A 25,207-nucleotide genomic window follows, 5' to 3' on the forward strand; every position below is an offset into this window, starting at 1 on the left:
TGGGTAGTTATCTATCCGGGGCTTGGGGGATTCATCAGTGAACAGAGATGAACAGTCTGGATGGCTGCTATGAAGCAGGTCTCTGGACAGCATATGTGGTAGATCTGCCTCAAACTGCTTTTCGTATTTACTGGACAGTAAGCACCTGTAGTAGCCAAGGAAATATGTAAGCAATGTAGTGATGGAGTGGGGATTCGCTAAAAAAAAACGCTTGTATTGAGTACCCCTGTAATACGTACTAATTGTAAGTAGTAAGTTTATTAATGTGTAATCACACATAACATGTGGGAAATTTGCTTTGCGACATGCATCAAATTAATCCTAACACTACGTACATAACCGAAGATGTAATAATATGGTGTGTAGAACGAGTTATGAATGTTTTGCATGGCAAATTGCATGTATATGTAGTAAAGAGCATGACATATGTTGCTTTGTCATAATAATTAACGCCGCTTTCCTGCTTATGCTATGCTAGGTTAACTGTTAACATGGACTAGAGTTAAGGTGGGTGGTCAACAGTGAAATTGCATTGTCACATTATTAATAAATATTTACTTTCTGTTCTTTCAGTAAATAGACAAGTCTCCATTTTGGGTTAAGTTAGCCGAACTGTGATGAGTGAAACCTGCAGCATAAACCACGTGACTGAGTGGCTGGAATGCTGAACAAGCTGAAAGAGCGTGACACGGTGAAGGACATGATGCTTGACAAGCAGCTGACTCCAGTGACTGAGTGTGAAAATCCATAAAATGTAAAATGTACAAACATTTTTCCTTAACTCGTTACTTTATCCTCATGAGAGAGCAGGGATGTATACTGAATATGTGGGAACGGAAAACTCAATAATGGGATAGTCAAAGTAGAATGATCTAATGGTAGGGTGACTATCCACCCCTCATTTTAACCAATTCCGTAGCTAGGCTGGGTGACATTAGCAACTTTGGTGGGATGGAACTGTATGGTAAGGGTATAAAGAATAGGTGATTTAGGGGCGGGGTGAAAAGTGAGGGCGGCAGCTGCGGCTGCTGTTTTAGGCGTGAAGAGAGACAGGGTGTGCTGCTGATTGTGGGGTTGAAGAGAGGCCTAACTGTTCCAGTCCTATCTGTGTCCTGATTCTTTGAGTCTTTGATCCCTGACACCCTGTTTGGGGGTCCCCTGCCACTACCTAGGCCTAGGTGGTGGTTTTCCTCGTTCTTATTCCTTGGGTTGGTATTTTTGATAACTCGAAGTTATTATCTTTGTACTTTTGTCTCTTCATTTATCGTTCCGAATTGAGAATTGATTGATGCATATGTCTGATGTCTCTTCATCTATCCCCTCCATGCAATGTATGTTTTTTTTAGATTTATTATTTGCTAGCTGTGTTTAGAGTGTACTCTCTCTCATGAGGTAGTTCCAAGATTTTGGCATTTGAGTTAGATAAAATTGAACAATTTGCAACCGAAGTGTCTATGATTATTTTTGTTTGTTTATTATCTGAGTAACTGTTACCTTCAATTTTTCAACTAATTGGTCCATTGACCAAGAAGATGGAAATTTGAACAAAAGGTTTATTGTGAAGAATGCAAACTGTCTAAACTTTTGAACAACTGAGTATGAATTGGTAAGGAATTTGCATACTTGACACCAGCGCAACAGGCAGTTTGGGTGAATGTGTATGGGCCAAAGTAAATGAAGTAATTGGATGTTTGTTTCTGTCCAGACTATTGGGTCTGGAGCAGTAGCAAAACCCCCAGGTTCGTCCACCAAGAAATAACAACTTAGCGTTTCCCAAACTGTGGTTTGCGAGCCAATTTATGGTGGTTTGTTAAAGTGCAAGCACTGAATAAAGATGCCTTTAACTTCTGTATTTATCTTGTCAAATTTGATAAAGGTCAAATGTCAGACTAAGTCTTCTGACAAATTTCTACTTGTTTTTTTAGCATGAAGATTGGTGTTTGGAAACTCCTCTCTCTTTGCAGTCGGAGTAAGAAAAGTGAAGTGGATTATGTAGCAATCTTGCTGGGGTACAAAGTCTGAAATGAAAGGCTGTAGGGTGAAATTTTTGTAAGACACAACAACATAGAAATACCTGTAAGTGACCTGTACACATTCAGCAGTTTAGAAAGCAAAAATGAAGCACTTTTTTTGTAATTCTGAAGTGTGATGGAAACAAAGGTTTTCTTAGGATCAAACAAACCAAGACAGCTTTTCTTCGTAATACGCTAATAATAAATATTCACTGAACCCCGATTTCTACACATCATTTGTGTACAGTATAGTTTTATCAGTAAAACTGTATGCCTGCTCAAATTGAGTGGCAATTTCAATGAAAAATTTACTGTTGGTAACTGACAGTGCATTGCCACACGATGCTTTAGTTACATTAAAAATATCGCCTACCTCATATCCATTAAAGCTAGATGGGTTGTGAATGTTTGTCAAGCTAAAAAGTGGGCTGTGGTCCTAAAACGTTTGTAAAGCATTGACTTAACTCACTTCCAGATGATTTTTAGTCTTGTGAGAAACCAGAGCGAGCGCGTGTGCAGCAGCGGCAGCGGAAAGCTAGGAAACCGCAAATCCGCAAACCCACAAGCCGCACTAAGAGCCGCACCTGGAGCTGCTGCAGGTAGTCGATAGACCCAAAACCAAGAACCTGCAAACCGCATCAGGAGCTGCGGAAGCTACCTGCTGCGGAGCGGAGTGGTGCTGCGGGAAGCCAGAAGCCGCGAAACCGCAAATCACCTCGGGAGTCGCACCAGGAGCTGCAACAGAACCGCGTAGAGTCGCGCGAAGCTGCGGGGGGCTGCAGTGAGCTGCAGGGGGCCGGCTCCGGTCCCTACCGCAGAGGAGAGTTTCAGGAACTGCGGGAAACTGAGGTGAGACGTGAGATGCGAGCAGACTTGATGTGCTTTGACTGTAGCGGTAGTAGCAGTAGAATTCTGTAAAAAAAAAAAGTCAGTAACACTACAACACCGTATTAGCACAACAAGCATTACCAACATGCTACCATCCACAGCCACTCCCGACCCGCTCTACCTCACCGCCGCATTACCGCATCTCCTACCGCATCACCTACAGCATAGAGGCACAGAGGCATAGAGGCGCAGTGCAGAGGAGCAGAGGCGAAGAGGCACAGTGTCACGGAGTCTCAGAGGTGCCCAGGTGAGCAAAGGCAAAAGGAGTAAAGGGGATGTGCGGTACCTGTCTGTAGTCAACGCGATCTTCACGAACCCCACAAGCACAGCCAATTGTGTGCCTTCGCAGTAACAACACCAGAGTGCAAGCACTGGCAACAGAGCCCGGCAGCCGGCAGCAACTGCCACCAAGCGAGGCACGGAGAGTCGGTGGAGTTGGGTACAGCAAGCGGCACACCAGAGCACACAGGAGCACCCTGCTCTCTGTGCCCACAAGAGGGAATAACTCAGACACCCCAAATAACTCAAAGAATTTAACACCCAATTCAATACCCCCGCAAAGGTATATGAGAGCTGGGAAAGTTTGTCAAGTGGTAACAGGCAAAAACAAAAATAAAAACAAAAAACTCATTGATGAAGGTTCACCATCAAGCCAAAAAAGAAAGGCTCCAAGACTGAGAGAGAGGCTGGTCTCAGCGCCGACTCCAGAAACAGCATCCCTCAGTCCTAGAAGCAAAACAGGGATTCATAAATTCTTCTTCTTAAAGGACCCAATGGCCGCACCAACAGTTGAGGCAGCCCTGCTGCCAAGCCCAATTATCCCAGACATTAGGACCAACAAGGGTCACTTTGATTCAGGAACACCCACCCAACAAGCAAATTGTGCTCCTATTCACATCAAAACAAGTGCTTCTTCCACACAGGTACCGGTAAACACCAACGACGCACCAATAGGGAAATCAGCCCTACAGAAATCCATTATAGAAATCCCAGAAAGTAGGTTGGTAACTGCAACTGCACAGGTGCATCAGTTCACAACAAATGAAAAGGAAGCAATCAGAAATGTAGCAATTGAGGGAAACAAAAAGGGATATATGGAGGAAAAGATAAATGAAACAGCTGAGCGGGTAAACCCCCTGGAAGAAGCTTGGTCAAACTTATTTTCCTTATCCAACGACCCCAACCTTTTACAAATCTTAGAAATTAAAACACAGAAGGAAGAAATTCAAGGGAAACTCTTGTCACCGGAAACCCGTATGGGAGCACAACAGAACAGACTGGGAATGGCGGTATCCACTCCATTACGCCCGCCCCTCAGTAACGACCCACAGGAGACCGCACCAGAGGAAGGCAGTAGTTTTTCTACAAAAGTAAACCAATTAAACATGTCGTCCCCAGTAACAATTTCATCCGTTCGTAGGATTGATCACGGGTCAGGGGCCTCGGGAAAGTCCCTTGAAGATTTTCCAAACGCACAATGGAGCCAAACCCTGTTAGGTACACTGGACCAAGCAATAAGGGTACTGAATTACCAATCAGATAAAATGGAAGTCCAAATTGACCTCATTAACTTAATTGCCGGCCACATCTCAGGTATAAACTCCAAGCTGGACTTAATCACGTCCCTACCCCTACTGACACTCAGGGAAACTTGGAGCCCCAAATAAACAATGACAAACAACTGCCTAATTGCGGCTGCGGCATCATAATTGAGAAATTGGCAACTTTGCCCGAAATACTAAAGGACATCTTAGGGGCCGTTCAACTAACATGTAATACCAAACAAATTATGGGAACCCAAAATGAGGTTGAGATAAAGGAATTATCATAAGGCAATAAATCAATAAGAAAGCCAAGCAGCAAGGATAAGGGAGAAGTAGAGCAAGAGGAAACGGATGATCAACCCGATATAACGGATTACCAAATGGAAGCAATATAGAGCAGCCTTAAGACCTCGCCTATTGTAAAACCAGCAAAAAGGCAAAGAAAACTTGCAAGGAAGGCCAGGCTTAAGTATAACAAACAACCAAGCTTAGGTCCTGAGAATATCTTTTCAATCTTTACAACCCAAACATTGCAAAGGGAAAAAAACAAATAATTGAAAGAGGCCACATTTATGGCACCAATAACAGTCGTAGATAAACCAAAAAGTATAATAGAACCCAACCCAATGCAAGAATCTTTGATCCCTATTGTTCCCATCATTCAAAAGAAGATGAATCAGGATCTCCATACAGCTGCAAGACACCCACTGGCAAAAGAAGCAGCACAATGTTATGGTGGTCTTACCACTCACCTGAAATCCAGGTAGTCAGCAGGAGCGATGAAAGTACTCCAGCCCACCTAGACTATCTCTTAGCCTCACTTTTTAGTGAACCGTGATGCTGGCAGATGCTCCAAGATGGAAGGGGTTTGGGATGACAAACAACGAGAAATAAAAAGACACTGCAGACTCTGCTACCAGGACCAGCCGGGTTCTTAACCGCAGAATCGTCTACTTCTATGTTGCCTAAACCCAAAATACAAATGAACTGTAATAAATAATTCTACCAATTATGCAGAAGGTTTAATCGCTATGGTGTAAACATAATCACCTGAGGTATCAAGACTTCTCAACTGTTTTATGCTGAGTAGGCCTTATTACTCTTGTTTCAGAAATAGAGTAATTTTGCACTCAAATAACATTCAAAGCAAAAACCAAAGGAAATGATGGACGGAGTGTTGAACATTGCAAGCACTCACCCCCAGTCAACTGATCTGGGTTTAATCCATCACCGTTCTTTAGCCCACTCTGCCACCCCAGTTCAGACATGGCCATATTCAAATCAGTCTGACCCTGTGCCTCATGGGAACAGTCCAGCCCGAACTGCCAAGCCATGTCTTCCCTGGACCGGAAACAAGCTTCCTAGGACCGGTTTCTGGCATTTCAGCCGTCTTCAGCCAGGCTTGCTTGGATCCAGTGGCAAAGTGAGCAAGGGACTCACGTCTGAGCATACCCTGCCAACTTATGGCGAACAAAGCAAAAACCAAAGGAAAATAACATTCACACATAAACAAGCTTGCCTTTAGACAGAGTGACTAAATGTAAATATATGTATATGATTGACAAGTCTGAATCTCACCTTGGCATTGTCTTTTCTGCTCTTCGAGATATATTCTTACTTAACACAAATCTTGTATTCATCAACAAATAACTAAAACAAAATGCATCAGCATTGCTCCTACAATGACTGGTGTCTTCTAATGGTTGTACTAGCATCCAAATAAAAAGCAACCTTTCAACAATCAGGATTTTTTAAGGTCATAAGATTTACACATGAAAGTCTTGACTCTTTTTCACAGTCACTAACAGTTCAAAAAAATGAATTAGCCAAGTTCTTTTAAAAGCATCCTGAAAGCGTCTTGAAGGCTTTACCCATAACTGTTAACATAAATGGAAGAAAAGCCTTGAAAGGAAAAGGACTTATCTCCTTGAAACGTCCTTGTCCCGCGTTGGAGCCGGCTCGGAGATCTTCAGGCTGGCGTCTTGATCCGTTGCTGGGAAACGGCACAAATCCTAGTTAAAAGCAAATGAAGTCAAGCGCGGAGAAATGGACGCGCGTCTATTTATAGCTGAGGCAGGGCGTTGGCCGCGTTAACAAGGCGTGTCAATATTAATTGAATGAAACACGTGTTACACTGCCACCAAACCAAACCAGCGCGTGCACCAAAAGTCATCATGGCACAAAAAAAATTGATTAATAAATGATAATGGAGGTGAAAACATATCGTGTGACAAGAGACTGACAACATAAATAATTTACAGGAGCAATGGCTAAGACATGCATAAGTTTAACCTATTTTGAAAGACGTACATGGTTGATGTACTTGTCCTGTGCATAACAGCAGATCATGCAGGATGAGAAACCTGCCAATGAGCGTAGATTCCTGACACACAAAAATATAGACATGAAAAGAGGCGACCAGATCGAAAACAATCATTTGAGAATGGAGAACGGCGAGAAAAAATAACTCAAGTCCAAGAAAAAAATACATCCCTGGGCTATAGATGTCAAAGTCCAGATATAGGAAAGCATATACCTAACCGGAATGAGGAGAGCTAAAAACTGAGCGAACCAGGGAGCTTGGAAGATACAAAAGGCAATAAGGTGCATGAGAAAACAAACAACAAAGCTCAAAGCACTCAAAATCCGATAAAAGTCATAATAAATAGAAAGGGCCGAATATGTAGGCTTTCTCTCAATGAATCAGAATCTGAGCCAACAGGGACACCAACACCTAAAAAACCTGGAAAAGTAGAGCAAAAAAAGGAAGCAGGTATCCCTGCCAGATCACAGGACAAGGTCATCATAGAACTAACGGATCAATTATCCCATGCTGTCAACGACACATCAGCGGTTCGAAAACCCGCAGTAGGAAAAAGACAAAATTTTACAATCTTCCACTAGTACTCAAAACCACTCCGAGGAGTTTGCATCAAAACTGACATTTGTGCTAGAATATTCAACCAAAGGAAGGCAAGACATTTTGAATGGTGGAAACTTGCTACGGCTGTTTAAAGAAATCCCAGAACTAAAGGGAATATCCTTACAAGATCTATTAGCCGTGGAATTTCAACAAACAACATCAACTCCAGATATTGAAGAATCTTTGACAACATGGTCTACAAAGGAACTTGTGGACAAGATATATGCAATGAGATCAAGGTTTGGAGCTTGGGGAATTACGCTGAGGCTACATAAACGTCCAAGGTACCCCTGCCCCCGCCTAAAAAATTCCATAAATCTAAAAAAGGAAGACACATCAGGGAAAAGCCAAAAAACATGTGTATGCGGCTCCCGATCCACCACTCCTGCAACGCCTCCCAACGTAAACGGGGCCAATGCAACAGCGAGTCCACTAAATTCAGAATGCCGAACACTTGATAGTATGGACTTGTCTTGGGTGCCAAAGGCGCTAAGTAACAAGCGTACCTAACGAACAGCTTAAGTCAAGCACGGAAGACAAGAGGTGGGGTCAGCTAGACCGGACCAACGGGCAGAAAGCAGAGGAAGGCCCAAGGCAAGACCATGACTTGGGGCGGGGGGGCAAGACAGGATGATTAGGATCTGCTCATGGAATGTCCACGGCTTTAAAGACATGGGTCAGGAACATAAAACTCTATCTTTTTTCCAACTACAAGACCTCATCCTGCTTCAGGAAATGTGGAATATGAACCCAGTTTCAATTGCAGGTTATATAGAACACCACATTCTTGCAGAAATATTTTCAATCTTCGGTCCCCCGCGAGGAGGTCTATCAATATATGCTTCTCAAAAACATGGCTGGCTAACTGAAGAACTAGATGCTGGGGTTACCTGGGTGCAAGTGATCAAACTTACCGGCAAGCTCCTGCTTAACAAGTCAAATTGGCAATTAATATTAGTCAATGTTTATATCAATCCTGAGAGAAAGAATCAGAAGGAAAAATTCACAATATTAATGAACCTGATCAAAGCGATGCAAAGTTCCCACAAGCGATGCCCCTTGTTAATCTCAGGTGATTTCAACTGTAATCTTATAACTAACGAACGGAATGAAAGAAAGAGGCTGGAGAACTGGGGAGCCCAAATAATAACGAGTGAGTCAGAAAGCCTCGGTGTGACAATTTTGAATGGTAACACAAATGGAGATATACCAGCGGCAATAACACATTTGAGTGGAAAATGTTGATCAACAATAGACTTCACCATTACCAGCAGTAATTTAGTCCCGTGTATCAACACATTCCGAGTCAGCCCGCGCATAGAAAGCGATCACCGTCCACTTATTACGAGAATTAACATCACTCTCGCACAAGTCCAAAAAATAAATTCCCTTATACGACACGCAGAAAAGTTTAACCTGCGAAAATTAAAATGGCGGGAGTGGACATGAAAACCACACTGGACACAATCAAGGAACACTTGAGTCAACTGGGGCCGCCGACAGAGGAGGAGCAAATAAAAAGTTGGGAACAGTTGGCCCTTGTCCTCATCCGAAAATTTACAGCCATCCACGGAAGTCAAAAAAGAACAGACACCAGGAGGGAAACATGGTTCAAAATTGAATTGCGAGATCAAAAGAGAAGCATCGCAAGAGAGGTGCGATTACAATCAGTGGCGGCAAGAATGGGCAGGAAAATAGATAAAGGTAAACTGAAGGAAATACGGAACAACTATAAGAAGATGTTGAGGGATGCGAAAGCAGCGTATAAAGAAACAGTCTGGACAAAACTACGGTGCGCAAGCAAATTTCCAAATAGTAGGGACTTTTGGGGCATTACAAATAATTTGACTAAGGGCTCAAGACTGCAACAAGAAGCAGGAATCGGAGTAGAAATGTGGCTGCCCGAACCATAACCACCTCTTAAAAGTGATGGCAGCGCAAATCCTGTCCACATTGTCATACGGTCTAGTCACTTGGTGTGGCAAGCAGGATGATTTGTTAAACGATCTTCAGACGAAGGTTTATAAGGCCGTTTTCAATCTTCCAAAGTCTGCCTCTCCAGCTCAGGTCCGGCTGGAATTCGGCCTCCAGAATCAGAAATTCCGGGGTATGAGCTAAATTCCGCTCCTCCGATCCCGGCACACTGAATAGTTTATGCTGGGAAGAAATTAAACATCAGATGGATCAAGAAACACCAAATTCATGGGGAAGTCACTTGAGAACATCACTGGCTGAGCTGGAAACACAAATTGCATGGGATGACACGGCAGACCGAGCAAGCATTAGTAAATCTGTCAACGACGCAGCAAAGAAGAAATCTTTTCTGGAAGACAAAAAAGCAATTTCCAAACGAATGCCCTGGTGGACCGTGATCAATTCTTACATATCTTTAAAGCCTCAAGCTTATTTAGAAGCTCATTTTAGCATAGAGTTTAAAAACAGCTTCTCAGACTATCGGATGGGCTTGCACGATTCAAAAGACCTATCCTATTATTAATTAATTGAATATTCGCACGTGCAGGCAAGCCGTGATTCGTTGGATGGAAGGGTCCTCTATAATCTTGGCTTGCCGTGGAGTAAAATATCTGGCAGAAGTAAGGAAACTTTTACGGCAAGTTAATTTGGAGGAAACTAAAAATGTATGAACAATGCCGGCATGTGTCTAGTTCACTCATCTATGTAGCAAATGGACTTAATGTAAAATGTATTATGAGACAATTTAATCAGTAGGACCTCAGAAGCTTGCTTTTATCATATATTTTAAATGTTGCTGCATAATTTTGCACTTTTCCAGGCACTTGCTATTTCAATCAGGGCCTGCTAATTTTCCAGCTTGTTGTCTTTAAAATATTGATTGTAAGGTTTGAAGTAATATCACGGTACTTGCTACGAAAAAGATGTATTTAGAATATTTATTTATAACGCAAATATAACATTATATGCCGATGGTTCAGCACTGCACTTTAGCTATTAACCCACGGTTACTATCAATGTTGTTTGGATTTTTACAAAATTGCATATTCCCTAACCTTAAGGTGGTAACATTGTTGGATGCTTTTTATTTGTGTATGTAAAGATATATTTTTATCCTTTTTTATTTTTTTGAAATTTGTAAAGATTTTATTTAATGACATACAATAAACTATGAACTGAACTGACTACATTGACTTAACTCATTAAAATATTAAAGCTGACAGGATCATCCAACTGGCCACACACTTCTAAAAGCAACACTCAGACTTCACTTAGCAATGTAAACATTTGGAAGGCTGTACTCTAGACTGCTAGTTTCGGTGATGCCATGCTTAAGGAAGATTACAATAAAGCGCCTCTTAGTGAGATTCCCAACATTACAAAAGTTGAAACTTGAAATGTAGTTCAGCAAGTTCCTTTCATAAGGGAAAGATGTGCTTCTAGGCGGCCCTATAGTGTGAACACAGGCTACCCCGAAACTATAGGCGTGTTTTAAAATGTATTTGGGGTCTTCAGTCAAAACAGATTCGAGTTTTATTGTAGGAATTGTTGTATATGGAACTGGATTTTTTGTTGAGTGCATTGTATATATCTCTTGCAAAAACACCTGCACAACGCCAGGTGGAGAGGAAAGTACTAATTAAATTGTGTCCATGCAAGACGACATCTTTTATTGTTGGTACTAACGTTTTAAATAACAACTTTTGAAAGTGTACGTTGTTATTTTTTTAAGGACTCAAAATATTTATTTTAGCATTTGAATATCATGATGTGCTTAAAAGCCAAAATAGATAAATAATTATGCCCAGAACGTGCTTTTTGAGACACAAACCCTTCATCGAACTAAAGACTATTTCCTTTGCTTTAGGAAACCCAATCGAAAGGAGTTAAGGGGGACTGTCTCTTTAAGAAGAAAGAGACAGGAAGTCTAAGTGCTGGTTGTGCTGAACTGCGGCTGCTAAGTTCTGCTGGCTATTTTGTGCTGAAAAAGAAGCCTTTAACTTCAGCCCCTCGTCTTCGCGCGTTTCCAAAACAATACAGGCTCCCTCGCCCAAGTAATCTCAGGTTTTGAAGTGCGCCCCTCTGCCCCTCAGAGAACAGGAGCCAGCGTGTCCTGGAGGATGGGAAAACACGCCAAATGAGGTAAGCGAGCCCTGCCGGAGGAGCGTGCCGTACCGCAGGGGCAGGGGCAGCGGCACACGTTGCAGAGGTTCGAACAAATACTTTCAGCAGATGTTTTTTGGTGTGTGTGTGGGAATGGGTGTGGCTTTGAGAGAGCAACGGAAACTGCCCCGGGTTGTCAGTATCTGCGGGCAAAGATAGAGCGGCTGAAACTCAAAATCCGCCTTAATTCTGATTAACGAGATAAGGATTGGCTAATGCGTAGGCAGCGATTGACTCGGTCTGAGCGTTCGGATGTGCTGCGCTACTGGCGCAACTGAGGGAGGAGCTATTTTCGCATTTTTTTGTCTGTTGCGGAGATATTTATTTATTTCTAGTCACGCTTGCGACTTCTAAGTTTTAAGTATAAAGTTGAATTCAAAAGTACAATTCTTCCCTGCAGCTGGCCACATCCTGCAGTCAGTTGCAGTTTAAAGGCCGTTGCGTATAAGCCTGAATTCGGAAAACATGACCAATACCTTTAAACTTAACCACGGGCTACACTGTGTGTGGGTGGGAGCTGCTCGGCGCGTCTGCCCTTCCAAAACCGCAAACTTACCGCTCTGGTACATTATGTGTCCACGTGAAAGCAGCGACACATCATCATTTTAAAACCAGACTGGCCCTAGTTGTGCTTTGGAAGTGGCGTGTATGTGCACTCTGCATCGCAAAAACAGAAAAGATGTCCCAAGTTTTTCCTTTGCATTCTGGGACTTGTAGTCCTAAATTTAAAACGAGAAACTTAAAAATACAGGTAGAAGAATGTAAATAAAAAGCCAGAACCAGACATACTGCAGAGTGGCTTTACCCACAGCGACCAAATTGTGTCGAGTGCCCCCAAAGTCTCCCAGCGCATAGATATGTATTGGCCGTGGGTGAAATGGGACCCTAAGGTGTGTGTGGTGTTCCTCCTGCACCACAGGGGCTGCCTTAAAACCCCGAGTAATCTGATACGAGTGACACCATATTTTTCTGCGTTGTCTTTGATGCTGTAACCAAACACAATGATGTCATTGCACGTGATACGTGACAACATATTGAATATCAACAAAAAGGGTGCAAAGGAGAAATTCTATCTCGTTCAGCGGAAGATTGATCACGTGAGCTGGTGAACCGACACGTCCACGGTAAAAGCAGCCAGTTCCACGTTAACTTAAAGGTTCTTTTGATAGGGCAGCTGGCAACAAATCTTTCTCTGAGTCTGGAAGGAGACTTCGAAAGAATTGCCCTTTGAATTCGAATTCACTGCTGCCCCTGGATTTGTGAATGAACACAGCTGCACGAGAATCATTTATTTCATAAACAACGTTTTAACACTGCTTGCGATCTTAGTACGTTTAATTCTTTAAGATATTAAAAGAAACGTCCGACAATGATCACTTGTAGCCATCGTTTCTTACATCTGGGCAGCACACCCCAGAGCTGTCAGCTGGTTTCCTGTCGCGTGGTACGTTCCATTTCTCTTCCACTAGTAGTCAATGGTGTAGATGGGTCATGGGCTTCCAGCCTCTTCTGTAATAAGAGCTACATATGTTAAATGGAAATCAACCTGAACCACTAGAGTTGTGTTGCGACCACATTAGAAAAGATTGCATAAGTGGCCAAATGCAGGCTTTACCTTAGCAGCAGTGATCATCTCAGTGCATCAGGTGTGGTTACCAGCAGTCATGTGTTGTGACTTTGTAGAGCGCAGCCAATATCCCGTGAGGGTATCAAGGCGCTTTAATGTACGAAAGGCTTTGTCAATGCCTCTGTGTGTAATACATAACCATAGCTGCAATGCTCCTGGCACCAAGATTATATTATTAGTAATAAGTCAACCCGGTGCCACATGATTTATCACACAGTTTTAAAAATATTCTGGAAATCCAACCACTTTTCTCCAAAAGTCAGTTTATGAGATCTAAAAATAGACACATTTTCTTGCCGATTACACGCTTTTCAATTTTGGCATAAATATAATACTTCAACTAGGCACAAACGTCTTATGTAATAGGCTGGGTTGCACGCAGGAGAGCTACTTGCAGGAAGATGGAGAGCTACTGGCTCCTGAGCTACTGGTTGGAAAAGCCTGGGATGGATGATGTGGTTTCACCTTTGGCACTATCAGCATTGCCTGCCGGTCCAAGAATGTTTTTTGTTGTTAGCTGAAAAAAACGGGATTGAAAGTCATTCTCATGACTTTGTGACACAGTGTCAGTTATGGTACGTGGCCTTTTTCTGTGAAAACGTAATGCCCTGCATTCAACAAGGTTGTTCTCATTGCCTTTCACTCATTGTAATCTAGAAATCTTCCATCTTTGGCCATTTTAGAGCTATGTAGTAACATGCCTCAAGATTTGCTAGGCATGTTTGTAGTCGAGACAGTCACTGCATTGTGCTACATGTTTGCAGTCCCTCCGACGGGGTGACTACATGGCTCCATGCAACACTGGAACCCAGGATTTCCACTCCTGGACTTTGCATTTCATTTTTGCAGTATTATGGGAGTTTTAGTCTTGTTTCACTTTACCTGAGCTAGTTGAGCCAACACACCTGGTAACAATGATATGTAAAAGCAAAGTCCAGGAATGGAAAAGTGATGTCCTGGTGACATGGAGCCACCTGTACCCGCTATATATGGGTGGCTCAAATATTGGTTTATATTCAATGTAGAATTTGCATGCTGTCGTGTTAAAGACCACACCTTACAGAATGATCCTTTTGAGCCTGGTGTTAACTGTAAATGCGTTTTATTCAATGTTCGATTGAACCTAATTGCATCACCGTTTCATCAGAAATCTAAGTCCTATGACTCAATAGCTCAACACAATAGATAAGTTCTGAGAAGGGTAACATAACTGCCAGGCAGCCCTATGTCACACAACTCCCCCTTCCCTGAAGCATTCTGCCTCCATAATCAATAGCCCTTTTAAAAAATGGGATTCATTAAATTGCAATACCCAGAATGCCAATGGAGTTAGCTAAAAGTCAGAACTGGTAGAAGGGCCAGGTATGGGTGTAGATGAAGATAAAAAGTGAGGGTGGAGAGTCCCCTGTTTGAGGGTCAGAGGCAGGAAGTTGCTGGATGGGGTGATCTTGATCGTCAGCAGGAAGTGGTTTTAGCGTGAGGTGAGGTGAGGTGAGGCTCACTACTGCCAAAGCAGAAAGTCGACAGAACGGTCTGTAATGACAACCCTCTCCCTATTGGTGTTGGTAACACATGCAAGAAAAATGCAGACGCGTTGCATTTTGAAATGTAAAAAGTTACAAATTAGTGGCATCTGCAGCATCCAGTGGTTTAAAAAATAACAACACAAACCAACCAGCCATGTTTATGTTGGACTTGCTTTTGGGTACCTCGTGGAATGAAGTGTCTGTCGCTTGTAAAGCTGTGATGAGTTTATATGTTTATGCCTGTTAACCCCGATAGCCCCACATGAGCTTTCAGGGATTTGCCAGTCATTAATTTAAAAATCTCTTTTTGATACACTATGGATATTAGATGCAGTAACGAATGAAACAGTCTTCGGGGGTAACTCTCCAAATGAAGGAACATGGATTTACCCCATTCTAAAGAAACATGATCCCAAATAAGGACCTATTTGCACGGGTAACCTCTTAACAGGTATTACTATTCTACACTGGCACCCGTGACTCATTGCCACCTTCCACGTGCCCACAGTAACAGATATTGCCAGCTTCCACATGCCCACAGTAAGACATTGCCAGCTTCCATGTACCCACAGTAACGATAGATATATGATCAAGGCCTCTGGGGGCTGAATCGCGTCATGGCGGAATTGCACTGAACTAAATAAAACTATATGGCAAGGTCCCAGCTTTATCCCATTGTTAAAAGTGATGAAGGCAAAAACATCTAATTCCCTGACATACGGCCAAGAGATCATGAAGGGAACCACAAACATTCTTCTAAATAAATTGACAACTAAAATTTTTAAAAGTGCATTCCATCTTCTGAATTTAGCATCACCGGCACAAGTCCGCCTGGAATTTGGCTTACTTGACCACCACGGCGTAGAGGCTGGGGCATTTATAAAGTTTTGCAACAGACTGCGTCAAGCCCGAAAGACTCACTGGAGGCCAGACTCTGGCAAGAAATTCAGAAAAGTCATGCCACCTACAAATATCGGCTCCACCTGGAGCACAGCTTACAATTACTTGGTATTAAGGAGTTTTGGGGAAAACACCCCCCCCCCACCCCACCAGTCTGCATTAATTAAAGCTAGTTATCAAGAAATGTGCCAGGTTGTGGTCCTTTCACTCAGACAGGGCAATACTGTCAAAAAGGAAACACGCCTGGGCAGTAATCACTAACTTTAACCCAGGAGTAGAAACCCGTCCTCTATCAAGCACCACCGCACTTTACCTGAAACGAAAGTTCCTGGCGCTGAGGTTGGGTGAATGGCCTTTCTTGAAAAATATTCCAGAATGGCGCCGGAAAGAAAGCCACACCCAATGCAGGCTGTGCGGTTACCACACCGAGGGGTTGGAACACATAGTCTGCTTATGCCCAACAATGCTCACTTTTAGACGCTCATTATTGCGAGAAGAATGGATAAGACTTGGAATTCGATCTTGCCGCCAAGATATAATAGCAGCTTTCAACCCGGATAACCCAAAGCTGAATATCGGGCTAACAACATTTGTAACTAAAGTATTAAGACAGTTGGAAGTTATCAGGGCCACCAACCCTATCCTATTAGAGCTGAGGGAAACTCCATCATTGGACACACCAACGCCTTGTCGGCTGTCAACAAATTGTTGATTCGAACCTGGTCCATGAGACTTTTAACAGCAGTTAAGAAGTCAAGTAGAGTTTTAACCAAAACGTTATTCCAACAATTTTAAGAAATGTATCCATTTTAAGAACACAATGCGTGCTTTTATATTGTAAGGTTTTAATTTACCAACAAAGTTTTACTCGAGACTGCAAAAAAAAATGGCACAAAAGAAAAACTGGAGTCCGTTCCGTATCTGTTTCCAACCAATGGAATGCTGCGGATTCGGTAATTGTGGAGATAGAGATATAGATATATATATATATATATATATATATATATATATATATATATATATATATATATAATTATTCCAATCCCGTTGCATCATTACCATCAAAGAAAACACCGAGACGCAGACTCCAAATGTAAGTGCCAATACTTCATTCCACAGAGTTCGTCATGACGCATTTCAGCCTGGTCTTGATTTTATTTATATATATATATATATATATATATATATATATATATATATATATTCGCTCCAACTGCATCCGCGTTAACAATGCTCGCTCACTCCTTTATCCTTGCTGGTATAAGGAAAGCACTTACAGGGGGTTTTCTTTCAAATTTCTTTTAATTCATCCGCTCTGAAACATTATGTTTCAGAGCGGATGAATTAAAAGAAATTTGAAAGAAAACCCCCTGTAAGTGCTTTCCTTATACCAGCAAGGATAAACGAGTGAGCGAGCATATATATATTATTTTTTTTGTGGGGGGGGGGGGGGGGGGGGAGTTTTATGTAGCGTGAACTAGACCTGAAGATGTCGGAGTGCTTTACATGAGCCTGCCCAGAATCGCAGGATGTTGTGCATTCCTGCCGAGACTCGAACTCACTTCCCCAACTTTGAGGTCGACTGCTCTAGCTCTTAGGCCAGCTTCCACGTGCCCACAGTAACAGATATTGCCAGCTTCCACATGCCCACAGTCAGTAACGGATATTGCCAGCTTCCACGTACTTCTGTAATGGCTATACCCATCTCCACAGTGTCACAGTATGACAACATTGCCAGTTATAAGAGCGCCTCCATACGCCTGCCCAGTCTCCTCCTCTCCCTCCTATGGCATCCATTGAGTGTTGGTGTGTGTCAAAAGCTGCTATCACTGGTCTGAGTGTAGGAAGGCTTAGCCTTTTGACAAATCTCTTCATTGGTGGGAGGACTAGTGCTTGCTTTTGGATTACAAGTAAGGGTAGGAAATGTGGTGTTAGCACTTCTTGGTCATAAATAAGGGTGGGCGTAGTTCGCGAAGTAGCACTTCGCGAAGCTACGCAAAGTGAAGTTCGCACTACGCGAGCTACGCGTAGCACTTCGCGAACTGCGAAGTAACATGTTCGCACTGTGCAAGATGTTGTTTTCAATGATTGCACAGTGCGGACAAGCAACCGGCACTGTGCAATCATTGAAAATGGCATCTTGCACAGTGCGAGCTGTAGTTTTCTGCTGCTCGAGTAGATTTTTACTCGAGCTGCAGCTTTCTCAACGCGAACTGGTAGTTTCTCATCGCGAGCGGTCGCGAGCATACGCGACCCCTCGCAATGAGAAACCTGACCTTCTCGCGTTGGGAATCTCGCCGGGAGGTTTATTTTCCATGCTCGCGATCGCGAACAAGGAAAAAGTCTCGCCAGGATGTCATTTTGCTTGCTCGCGGTCGCCAACTTGACGTTGAGGACCGCGAGCAAGCAAAAAATGACCGCAGCACTACGCAACACTACGCTACGCGTGTTCGCACTGTGCTACGTGCAGTTCGCGTAGCGCGAACTTCGCAAACTACGCGAGCGTAGCGTAGTGCTTCGCCCAGGCCTAGTCATAAACCCCCTACAGTATACTGAAAAGCCACAACATTTAGCTACAGAGCCAACGCTGTTCATAAAAGATCCCAAGTAGTAGGTAGATTCTCTTCTTAAGTGAGGCACGCAGGATGGGTTTAGCCCCACCACAGCCCGCCATGTTTGTGGGGTAAGGCGCTTGGTCATACGTTTGTTGAAATGGAAGACATCAAGGGCAGTAAAAGTACTCAACAATGGTGGGGCACCTCTCATGTCAGCCCCACGGCACAGCTAAAATCCTAATGTTCAACCACTGAATGTGAGAGCTAATGGACAACAGAGCTTTAAACTCCTGCCAAGCTGCACCCACCATCTTTCAGGTGCCCTAGTTACATGTCTTGTAGTTACTTAATGGCAGGTTAGAGGGCTTTCAGAGTTACGTAGGTCTTCCCTCTTCTTTACTCTCCCCGCACGCCGGCGCATACCTAGAACCTTTGTCCTGCTTCCAGCCTCTTTGGGCTGGGTGGTTGGTGCACAATTAACTTCAAAGTATCACCAAGTCCTTAAGAACACTGAGACCCTGGTTAAATAGTGCCTTTAGTGTCTAAGGGCACAGACAATCCTGGGTAAGAAAACCAGTTCTGCTGTGGGTTGAGACACTGGTTCACCGTATTGATATGTATAGAAAAACACTTCTACTAACAGAAATCAATCGCCCATTCAGACAGTATGGAAATGCATACATTTCCTTCCACTTGAAGTTGGCGACAGCCAGATTTTTCAGATAGGCTATGGTAGCTTCAATGTAGCAACAGAAGAGAGGAACACAAAAGGGATCCTGGGATGAGCAGAACAACAAATGAGATGTGACCAAGCAGAGCAGAACATTTGCTAGCCTGTTAAGCATTCACAGTTCAAACACACAATATGTACGTCTGGGTGATGCAAGCGTGAAAGGATAGTGACCTCACAAGGAGTGATCAGACAGAGCAAGAGAGAACTTTGCTGTTAGGACGAGAACCCTCACTCACCCAAAGGTGACATGCTTCATCATTGGGTCACCTCCTCACACTGGGACTGCAAGATACCCAGCGTGGGCTACCACTCCCCAAAAGAAGAAAGGGGAGGAGATGAGGTGTCTTGTAAATCAGGATGAGCAATGTAGAGGTACTATAGTGAGGGGCAGAATACAAAGATAGTGTCGCTATCTCAAGGTACGTGAAAATTGTCCTTTATTCTGGGCCCCCCATTGGATAGAGTTAAAAATTGAGTGGACAGGGGTAATTAAACTACCCTATCTTATGTGGTCAGTATGTTTCTGCCAGGAAAAACTCAATAAAGTTTAAAGACATTCTTCAGGGCCAAAAGGATATTTTACTCTGCTCATTAAATCTTTTTACCAGCCATACATTTAACTTGGTGGTTATTTGGGTGGCCCCATCAATGCAGTAGGGTCTGACTATAAGGCCTGAGCGTATCTACAAACTTCGCTCTCCATCAGCCCCCACCCAAATACAGAGCTTAGCTGCTTCTGTGTCCCGTCTCCGATGTGGGGCTGGCGGGAGGCAGGGAATCCCCTCACCAATCAGAAAAGAAGCAGCTGACTTAGAATCACAGTGGACGCACGGTCCTGCTTCAATCCATCGAGGAAAAGGACAAAATACAACTATAAGATACCAATAGTTGTTGCACCTGGTTAACATGTCCACAAGGGCAATATAGACAGCTTTAAAAGGACATTGTGGTCTTGGAATGGTAGAGTTTAACACCTTCAATGTGGGATTGGAGAGAATTGTTGACAAACCCTGCAATTATGAAGGTATTTGGCAAGCACATCATGTAAATTGGAAACAACCCAGTCTTGTGTATCTGCATAGGCAAGGGTCTCTTGAGATATGGGCTGGTAAATGCAATTGATCAAGAGCCATCATAAGTAAAGCCTGAGACCTCACTGGTTTACTTGTAGATATTTGTTTATAAACTAAATCATCCCCTGACTGGGAGTATCCTCTAGTCTCCCATCACTGTTTCCTGTGTGATGGAGCAGCTTCCTGCAACTCTCGAAGATGTTAATTGCTGTCTCAGCATAATGAGACATGACATCATCAGTGGTAGTGTCGGACTCAGATAGCGAGACTGACGGGGCCATCGAAACAGGGACATGTTGTGACCCTGATGGCACAAGTGGGGGTGTGCACCCAGCTGCATATTTAGCTGACCCGGTCTGCTAGTGCATTACCGTGTGACACAAAATCCTGCTCATTTGTATGTGCCACACGTTTCGCCACTGCCTGTGGTAACGCAAGTGCCTCTATTAAAACCTGTGAAAGATTCCTATGATTAAAAGGACTTCCGTCTGACTTAAGGAAGCCTCTCTTGCTCCATCTCATAATGCTGGAATGTACAGTGGTATTCACATGAGCCGAATCTGAATAGATTGTGATTACTTTTCTTGTTCCATGCTTAAGGACTGCTATCAACTCTGTTGCTCGTGCAGAATAATGTGCTGGTAGTGTTAACTGCTCTACTATGTGGAGTGTGTCTGAAGAATCATACTGTTGTGCCCTGACCACTGCTGCACCTGTATGTCTTACAACTGTGTTCTGGTTAGTAGTAGAAGAACCATCAACAAAATAAACCATGCTACCTGGAATAGGATCCTCTTTTGCTTGACTAGATTCATTAGGAATATACATTGCTCAGTAATGCGCATCAACCTCAGAGTAAAATATAGGATTAGCAAAGAATGTCACAGGGCACACTGTATGACGCTTCATAACTTTCAAAGATGATAGTGACAGTATCACCTCACATCCTGACACACTCTGTGTTGTTAGAATAGTCTTAGCCTTCTGAATGATAGCAAACACTTCATGTTCTGCATAGAGTGGCAAAGGTGCCCCCATGAAAATGGGGGCGCTCTTCTGCACTGCAATGGTTGCAGAGGCGAGAGCTAGCTCACAAGAATAATGTCCTCTCATCACTGAATCCAATTGTCCTCTAAAATATGCAATGGGTTTGTGTCCTAAGGGGTATTTCTGCTTAAGGACAGGTGTCATGACTTGACCATTGCAATGACAAAAGAGAAAAGATCCTTGGTTTAGTCAATCCACAAAACTTGGGAATTTTTTATATCAGTCTTCAGTTTATGAAAAGTCTCCGTCATCTCCGGTGTCCACATTGTCTTATCATTCTGTCTTTCGCCTGTTTGATAAAAGCTAGCAAAGGCGCTATTAAACTGCTGTAATCAAAGACCTATTGTCTCACATCCTGAAAGACTACAATTGTTTTCTTAGAATTATCATAAAACAGTTGATCATTAAAGATTTCCCTAACCATTTTATGTGGTACAATAAATATAAATCATGCCCACAAGAAATGGTTATGATAATTGGCTACCAGAGTGCCATAGGTTGGTGTTATCTCTAAGGCCTCTATTTGCAATATTTGTAAAATCAACTTCTTGTCAGTTAACGAAGAATCTTGCCATTGTCGCCTGAAAAGAAACTCTTTAGGTAACTGGGCGTCTCTTCCCCGTAACTCTGGTGTTTCTGCTATTATTGTATACACTGCTGTTGTAAATGATCTTCAGTAGACAAATCTACTGCTACAACCATGATCCTGGAAGGAGGAATTTCATGTGTTGAAAAAATTCTAGTTATATTTAAATTGGTCATTAGATCTCTCCCCAATAGATTAGCTGGGGTAGCTGGAGAGAACAGTAAACAACCATCAATGTACCTCCTTCCTATTTCCATCTCCACTGGTTTAGTAAATTGAACCTTCATCACCACCCCAGAGAATCCTTGTGTGTACATTGATGTATTAGAAATTGGAAGGTCTCGCTCTCTAATTCCATATTCGGGTTGCCCCCGTATATGAGGAATGCATACCTCTTTTCATTCATAGCTATCGTCACAGTGGGTTCCTCATCTGGCCTGTGCGTTACTGACAATACTGGACTCTGGGCACAAGTCCTAAAAGAAAAAGTGGGGGGACTAACCAGGTTAGGCAGTATGCAAGTGAAATCGTGATGCGTGCCATCACAGCGCATGATGTCATGACGTGTGACATTGTAGGTGACATCACAGGACGTGACCTCACTGGAAGTGACATTACAAGAAGTGACATCAGATATTAGGACCTCACACATATGTTTATCAGGTATATCATGAGTATATTTAAGCACATTATGAGATTTAACAAATGAGATTTGGGGTTGTGCCAAAGTGGCGCAATCCCGATGCAAAATCTGGGCTTCAACTATTTCATTTATTTTTATAAACCCAGCCACAAAGAAATTGGCAACAAGTAAAAGCATGGTAGTAGATCTGTTATGCTTAATTGGTTGCTAAGTCTACATTTTCATTTTTTTTATTGGTTTAAGGCATCTGCTGTGAAGGTGCTCTGTAAATCTCAGGGAATAGTGATAATAGTGAGATAACTCTGGTGGTTAATGCGAAGTCCCAGATTTGAATCGGAGTAGTAGGAGAAGGTAAATAGGTTTCCTGCAAAGCACATCATCTAACATGCAGATGACAGATTTTTATTTTATGTAGATAGTAAAGTGGGTTACTGCTTTTAACACAGAGATCCTTTTGTTACCTGCAGTTCATAAATTGTAATCCGTGTATTATAGCGCAGTGAGCTATGAAGGATATGTGACTCCTACACCTTGTAACCCTCACTGTCTCATGTAACTCAATGTTTACTTTGATTTACACATGTACATAATTTATTGTCAATGTATAATGTGTATGTTACGTAAAGAGCTCTGACACCCTGCATTGTGTTGCATAGCGCTTTTAAAGAAACACAGATAAAATAGTGCTATTGAAATTGTTATTTGTGTAAATACTGGGACAGACAAACACACCTGACATTCTCAGTTCATGCATTTATTATATACAGGGATTGAACAAGGGCAAAAGCTGTCTCTCAAGTATTTGTGAAGAGATAACAAGATGTGTGCCTTTGTTTCCCCTCTGTGGCATTTATATTTAAGTGTGAGGTTCCAGGCTGCCTCCAGTCAGGATAATCAAACAAAAGGAGGCATGATGCCCCCTTAACTTCGGCCCAGCTGGAGGTGAAAAAAAGCCCCCTCCCCAACTGCATGTTGCTTCTGGGAATCGAAAGTAGACAACGTGTAGGCACTTCTAAACTTGTCCCGGTGTCTGAAAGTTAGACAATTTCAGCATATTTCTGTGGGTTCCAACTTCTTTGCAGGGAGGAAGGCGTCCACCCAGTGGAAAGAGTGGGTGTAAGCCGTTTACCTGCGTGTACCCATGACTTGTGCCCTGACTGCACTCATAAAACTACTCTGTGGGCACCTTCATTGCATGTATCCTTCCACAGAATTTGGAAAGGATTTCCTCTTCTCACAATTACACCTCCCTGTCCACTTTGAGGTGGAGTTGCCATTGGGAGTGCTTGGTAACTTTGCGGTGGTGGTATTTGTTGCACCTGAGGCATTGCGTGTTGCTGCACATTTTGTGGTGGTGTCTGAGGTACATATATTATTTGAGGGTCGACAGTGGCTGCACAACTGTATTTCCTGGCTGATTGTAAACTCATGCCCTTCCATTTTGTTCATCCCCTCTCTTAGTCCTGCAATCTTTAACAAAATGTCCATATCTATGACAAAAATGACATGTTTGATCCATCCTCTGGAGACCTATCCTGCCCTTTCCTATTCCTCCTCGTTGACCTATGCTTCTTTCTTGTGCCCTTACACTATCCTGCTTTTGTGGGTACTGCGGTTGGGTGGTCCCTGGGACTGATTCGACAGACTTTACAGTCACCTGACTGGTGGCTGCTACTACAGCTCCTTCCAAAGCTCCATTCTTTGTCAACTTTTGCTGAACTTACTTTTCTGCTGCTTTCTCTGTCACCTTCAGCTTGGTTCTCTCTTTCTCTTGTGTACTTTTACAAAAATAGATTATACATGCCTGTGTCTCTGTCCAGGGGTTGGCTTCAAATACCATTATATTATCCGTTACATCAGAGGGTAAACCTTTCTTCACTACATTGTAAAACACCACAGCATTTCCCTGTTAGTTCCCAACCCTGACCTACTTCTCGAGTCCAATTTTTCTTCATCCTGCTAAGAAACTGAGTGGGGGTCCTCATTTGGCTGCATTCATTGAGGGATGAGGACCCCGATGTCTTGCCTGTCTGTATACATTTTCCTCAACTGATCCCAGACTACTGTCCAAACTTAATTGAATGGAGAACTGTCTTACCTAGTCTCAGCGAGGATAACATTTCTCACTACAACCTTCTGAAAAACAGTATCTGTTTCATCTCCTATAAGATCGCTAAGTAAACTGTATATGCCACTTACAACCAGGATAATACTCGCATTTTATAAAAGCTCTAATCCATTTTCCTGCTCACTCTGTAAGTGGCAATAACAACATTTTAAGATTCTCGTTATCCATTAGTGGCCAGGGAGCATAATGAGGTCCCCCAGGTCCCTTGCGTACAAGGGGCATCTGATATATGGTAATGACAGAGTGTTAGGGTTATGCTGTCTGGCATATTTTTGCCACGCACACAAATATTTCCACATGTAGGGTAAATCCCATTCTGGATCTCCCTCATCATAAAGACTATTATTCTCAGCATTTGCCATATCACGTGGATCAAAGGACCCTTCCTGTGGCCATGGGCTCATCTGTGGGGCTAAATCTTCAGTCTATCCTGCTAAATTATCCACATAAAGTACAACACTGTGTATCAACTGTTTTCTCCTTCAGCAACTATATCACTAGGGTTGAGATCAGTGCTGTGTAAAACAAACTGATTGAATACTAATCTGCTGCATTGGTCTATCATATAGTGTCAGTTCTCGCATAGCTTCACAAGATCCCATCCTGGCATCTGGCTGGCCATGTGTTCCCTGAAACAGAAACTGCTTAAGCTCAGTCGCTCGGGGTTACCTGGTTCTAGAGAACATGTCCTGTCCTCCTCCTCTACTGGTGATGAGATTTGGCAATTGCATCGCTCCCTTTGTATGGTCAAAATCAATAAGGGGCCTTTTCTTGAATGTTAATGTCATAAGTAGAGCGCTTAGCCTCTGGAGATCGAAGTATTTCACCCATGTTGTTTACATGCCTATGCATTGACTCAGCACTATTTGCCATTCTCCCAAAACT

General features: G+C 42.9%; 1 protein-coding gene across 3 annotated transcripts in view; it reads left to right on the forward strand.

Moving 5' to 3' along the window:
* Window positions 1-11,239: 11,239 nt before the first annotated feature.
* The window catches only part of WIPF1 (WAS/WASL interacting protein family member 1), a 481,960-nt gene continuing 467,992 nt past the window's right edge, over window positions 11,240-25,207 (forward strand). For all 3 annotated transcript variants that reach the window (XM_085645252.1, XM_085645256.1, XM_085645254.1), the window contains exon 1: window positions 11,240-11,483. The gene's annotated coding sequence lies outside the window, so the exon portion shown is untranslated. The remainder of the gene's footprint in view (window positions 11,484-25,207) is intronic.

Source organism: Triturus cristatus, chromosome 3_1, assembly GCF_964204655.1.
Source record: "Triturus cristatus chromosome 3_1, aTriCri1.1, whole genome shotgun sequence".
NCBI lineage: Eukaryota > Metazoa > Chordata > Amphibia > Caudata > Salamandridae > Triturus > Triturus cristatus.